At 40.9% G+C, this 6,006-nt stretch overlaps 1 pseudogene; it reads right to left on the bottom strand.

Moving 5' to 3' along the window:
- Positions 1 to 850: 850 nt before the first annotated feature.
- On the bottom strand, positions 851 to 1,447 carry LOC111542159 (annotated as a pseudogene).
- Between the last annotated feature and the right edge of the window lie 4,559 nt (positions 1,448 to 6,006).

Below are 6,006 nucleotides of genomic sequence, written 5' to 3'. Positions count from 1 at the left end.
GAGCCACCGCACCCAGCCTTTTTTTTTTTTTTTACGGATGGGATCTCACTATGTCATCCAGGCTGATCTTGAACTCCTAGCCTTAAGCAATCCTCCTGTCTTGGCCTCTCAACATGCTGGGATTATAGGCATCAGCCACTGCTCCCAGCCAACATACATTTCAATTTATCTTTGACAAATGCCTAGGAGTGAAATTGCTTGATCATGGGATGCTTTTTGCTTTTTAAGAAACGCCAAACAGTTTCCAAATGATTATGCCATTTTGTATTTCCATCACCTATATGTGAAGGCCTGGTTGTTCCAGACCCTTAGGACTTTTAGGGCTGTCTGACTTTCCCATTCTAGCCATTCTATTGGATGTGTAGCGGTATCTTATAGCTTTAATTTGCATCTCCCTGATGACTAATGATGTAGAGCAATTTTTATGTGTTTATTGGCCATTCATGTATCTTTTCTTTGAAGTTTGTTCAAGTCTTCAGCCTTTTCTTGTTGGATCGTTTGAAATTTTATTGAATTGCAGGGCTTCTATATATCTTGGGCATATTCCTTTTTCAGATATATGTATTTTGAATATTTTCTTCACAGCTGTGACTTGCCTATGTATTTCTTAGTAGTATCTTTGGGTTAACAGTTTTAATTTTTTATGAAGTTCAATTTTATTAGTATTTTACTTTATGGTGCATGCTCTCTGTGTGCTGTAAGAAATCTTTGCTAACCCAAAGGTCATGAAAGTATCCCTTTGTTTCTTTCCTGAAACTTTATAGTTTTAGCTTTTATGTTTAAGTCCGTAATCTACCTTGAATTAATTTTTTTAGTAAACAAATGAATTCTCATTCATTTTAATTAGATTTTAAGCTGCTTTTGGTTTTGGAGGCTTTTGAAAAGAAAACTGAATTAGGTCCATTTCACTGTCCATTAATTCCTTTTCCTGAAAGTTGTGTGATGCCGGCAGATCATCTCAAAGCTCTGCAATAACATCTGTCTTGATTTTGCATTCTGTAGCTTGTTTTTGAACATGTCTTCTAGTTGAAGATTTGGGTAAAGAATATACTGCTGTTCTTGCCATTTCCAAAGTGGTCTTTGGAAAAGCCATGTCTGGTCCCTTTATTATTTTTGGTCCCAAAAGGAGTATTCAAAATTGCTGTATTAAATGACTTGGACAGTCCATTAGATAATGAGTACGCATCACATTGAACCATGCCAACATATGTTAATTCAGACTCTTCCACATTCCTATTAGTTATTCCTAGTGCATCTGCATCTATGTCAAATCCAACATGCAACGTGGCTCCTAACATTGCAGTTCCAAGACTAAGCACTCCACAAAGCCACATCCTACGTCTGCAGCCACTTTATTTTCTACCTCATCACGTGTGTTATGGGTTGTATAGAGCATACGTGCCTCACTGTGTGGTTCTTTTTTTTCCGTGTGGATATCTAGTACCATTTATTGAAAAGACTTCCTGCGAATAGGAACAGCTGCAGTCTCCAGCTTCCAGCGTGAGCGACACAGAAGATGGGTGATTTCTGCATTTTCAACTGAGGTACCAGGTTCGTCTCACTAGGGAGTGCAGGACAATCAGTGCTGGTCAGCTGCTGCAGCACGACCAGCGAGAACTGAAGCAGGGCGAGGCATCGCCTCATCTGGGAAGCGCAATGGGGAAGGAAATCCCTTTTCATAGCCAGGGGAACTGAGACACACAACACCTGGAAAATCGGGTAATTCCCACCCCAATACTGCGCTTTACCAAGGGTTTTAGCCAAGGGCACACCTGGAGATTATATCCCACACCTGGCCGGGAGGGTCCCACACCCACGGAGCCTCCCTCATTGCTAGCACAGCAGTCTGCGATCTAACCACAAGGCAGCAGTGAGGCTGGGGGAGGGGCGCCCGCCATTGCTGAGGCTTAAGTAGGTAGACAAAGCCTCTGGGAAGTTCGAACTGGGTGGAGCCCACAGCAGCTCAAGGAGGCCTGCCTATCTCTGTAGACTCCACCTCTGGGGACAGGGCACAGCTAAACAAACAAACAAACAAAAAGCAGCAGAGACCTCTGCAGACGCAAACGACCCTATCTGACAGCTTTGAAGAGAGCAGTGGATCTCCCAACACAGAGGTTGAGATCTGAGAACAGACAGACTGCCTGCTCAAGTGGGTCCCTGACCCCTGAGTAGCCTAACTGGGAGACATCCCCCACTAGGGGCAGACCGACAACCCACACCTCACACGGCAGGGTACACCCCAAGACAAAGCTTCCAAAGCAAGAATCAGACAGGTACACTTACTGTTCAGCAATATTCTATCTTCTGCAGCCTCTGCTGCTGATACCCAGGCAAACAGCGTCTGGAGTGGATCTCAGGCAATCTCCAACAGACCTACAGCTGAGGGTCCTGACTGTTAGAAGGAAAACTAACAAACAGGAAGGACACCCACACCAAAACCCCGTCAGTACGTCACCATCCTCAAAGACCAAAGGTAGATAAAACCACAAAGATGGGGAAAAAGCAGGGCAGAAAAGCTGAAAATTCAAAAAATAAGAGCACATCTCCCCCTCCAAAGGAACGCAGCTCATCGCCAGCAACGGATCAAAGCTGGACGGAGAATTACTTTGACGAGTTAAGAGAAGAAGGTTTCAGTCCATCAAACTTCTCAGAGCTAAAGGAGGAATTACATACCCAGTGCAAAGAAACTAAAAATCTTGAAAAAAGAATGGAAGAATGGATAACTAGAATAATCAATGCAGAGAAGGCCATAAATGAACTGACAGAGATAAAAACCATGACACGAGAAATACATGACAAATGCACAGGCTTCAGTAACCGACTCAATCAACTGGAAGAAAGAGTATCAGCGATTATCAAATGAATGAAATGAAGCGAGAAGAGAAGTCTAAAGAAAAAAGAGGAAAAAGAAATGAACAAAGCCTTCAAGAAGTATGGAATTATGTGAAAAGACCAAATCTACGTCTGACTGGGGGTGCCTGAAAGTGAGGGGGAAAATGGAACCAAGTTGGAAAACACTCTTCAGGATATCATCCAGGATAACTTCCCCAACCTAGTAAGGCAGGCCAACATTCAAATTCAGGAAATACAGAGAACACCACAAAGATACTCCTCGAGGAAAGCAACTCCAAGACACATAATTGTCAGATTCACCGAAGTTGAAATGAAGGAAAAACTGTTAAGGGCAGCCAGAGAGAAAGGTTGGGTTATCCACAAAGGTAAGCCCATCAGACTAACAACAGAAACTCTACAAGCCAGAAGAGAGTGGGGGCCAATATTCAACATTCTTAAAGAAAAGAATTTTCAACCCAGAATTTCATATCCAGCCAAACTAAGTTTCATAAGTGAAGGAGAAATAAAATCCTTTACAGATAAGCAAATGCTTAGAGATTTTGTCATCACCAGGCCTGCCTTACAAGAGACCCTGAAGGAAGCACTAAACATGGAAAGGAACAACTGGTACCAGCCATTGCAAAAACATGCCAAAATGTAAAGGCCATCAATGCTAGGAAGAAACTGCATCAACTAATGAGCAAAATAACCAGTTAATATCATAATGACAAGATCAAGCTCACACATAACAATATGAACCTTAAATGTAAATGGACTAAATGGTCCAATTAAAAGACACAGACTGGCAAACTGGATAAAGAGTCAAGACCCATCACTTTGCTGTATTCAGGAGACCCATCTCACATGCAGAGACACACATAGGCTCAAAATAAAGGGATGGAGGAAGATCTACCAAGCAAATGGAGAACAAAAAAAAGCAGGGGTTGCAATACTAGTCTCTGATGAAACAGACTTTAAACCATCAAAGATCAAAAGAGACAAAGAAGGCCACTACATAATGGTAAAGGGATCAATGCAACAGGAAGAGCTAACTATCCTAAATATATATGCACCCAATACAGGAGCACCCAGATTCATAAAGCAAGTCCTTAGAGACTTACAAAGAGACTTAAGACTCCCATACAATAATAATGGGAGACTTTAACACCCCACTGTCAACATTAGACAGATCAACGAGACAGAAAGTAAACAAGGATATCCAGGAGTTGAACTCAACTCCGCACCAAGCGGACCTAATAGACATCTACAGAACTCTCCACCCAAATCAATAGAATATACATTCTTCTCACCACCACATCACACTTATTCCAAAATTGACCACATAATTGGAAGTAAAGCACTCCTCAGCAAATGTACAAGAACAGAAATTATAACAAACTGTCTCTCAGACCACAGTGCAATCAAATTAGAATTCAGGACTAAGAAACTCAATCAAAATCACTCAACTACATGGAAACTGAACAACCTGCTCCTGAATGACTACTGGGTACATAACGAAATGAAGGCAGAAATAAAGATTTTCTTTGAAACCAATGAGAACAAAGATACAACATACCAGAATCTCTGGGACACATTTATAGCAGTGTGTAGAGGGAAATTTATAGCACCAAATGCCCACAAGAGAAAGCTGGAAAGATCTAAAAGTTACACTCTTAACATCACAGTTAAAAGAACTAGAGAAGCAAGAACAAACACATTCAAAAGCTAGCAGAAGGCAAGAAATAACTAAGAGCAGAACTGAAGGAGATAGAGACACAAAAAACCCTCCAAAAAATCAATGAATCCAGGAGTTGGTTTTTTGAAAAGATCAACAAAATTGACAGACCACTAGCAAGACTAATAAAGAAGAAAAGAGAGAAGAATCAAATAGATGCAATAAAAAATGATAAAGGGGATACCACCACCAACCCCACAGAAATACAAACTACCATCAGAGAATCCTATAAACACCTCTACACAAATAAACTAGAAAATCTAGAAGAAATGGATAATTTCCTGGACATTTATACTCTCCCAAGACTAAACCAGGAAGAAGTTGAATCCCTGAATAGAGCAATAGCAGGCTCTGAAATTGAGGCACTAATTAATAGCCTACCAACCAAAAAAAGTCCAGGACCAGATGGATTCACAACTGAATTCTACCAGAGGTACAAGGAGGAGCTGGAACCATTCCTTCTGAAACTATTCCAATCAATAGAAAAAGAGGGAATCCTCCCTAACTCATTTTATGAGGCCAGCATCATCCTGATACCAAAGCCTGGCAGAGACACAACAAAAAAAGAGAATTTTAGACCAGTATCCCTGATGAACATCGATGCAAAAATCCTCAGTAAAATACTGGCAAACTGAATCCAGCAGCACATCAAAAAGCTTATCCACCATGATCAAGTGGGCTTCATCCCTGGGATGCAAGGCTGGTTCAACATACGCAAATCAATAAACGTAATCCAGCATATAAACAGAACCAAAGACAAAAACCACACGATTATCTCAATAGATGCAGAAACGGCCTCTGACAAAATTCAACAGCCCTTCATGCTAAAAACTCTCAATAAATTCGGTATTGATGGAACAAATCTCAAAATAATAAGAGCTATTTATGACAGACCCACAACCAATATCATACTGAATGGGCAAAAACTGGAAGCATTCCCTTTGAAAACTGGCACAAGACAGGGATGCCCTCTCTCACCACTCCTGTTCAACATAGTGTTGGAAGTTCTGGCTAGGGCAATCAGGCAAGAGAAAGAAATAAAGGGTATTCAGTTAGGAAAAGAAGAAGTCAAATTATCCCTGTTTGCAGATGACATGATTGTATATTTAGAAAACCCCATCATCTCAGCCCAAAATCTCCTTAAGCTGATAAGCAACTTCAGCAAAGTCTCAGGATACAAAATTAATGTGCAAAAATCACAAGCATTCCTATACACCAGTGATAGACAAACAGAGAACCAAATCATGAATGAACTTCCATTCATAATTGCTTCAAAGAGAATAAAATACCCAGGAATCCAACTTACGAGGGATGTAAAGGACCTCTTCAAGGAGAACTACAGACCACTGCTCGGTGAAATAAAAGAGGACACAAGCAAATGGAAGAACATACTATGCTCATGGATAGGAAGAATCAATATTGTGAAAATGGCCATACTG

The sequence above is a fragment of the Piliocolobus tephrosceles genome, chromosome 2 (assembly GCF_002776525.5).
Source record: "Piliocolobus tephrosceles isolate RC106 chromosome 2, ASM277652v3, whole genome shotgun sequence".
NCBI lineage: Eukaryota > Metazoa > Chordata > Mammalia > Primates > Cercopithecidae > Piliocolobus > Piliocolobus tephrosceles.
The sequence above is the reverse complement of the archived record's forward strand: the minus strand, read 5'-3'. Positions and strand labels throughout refer to the sequence as shown.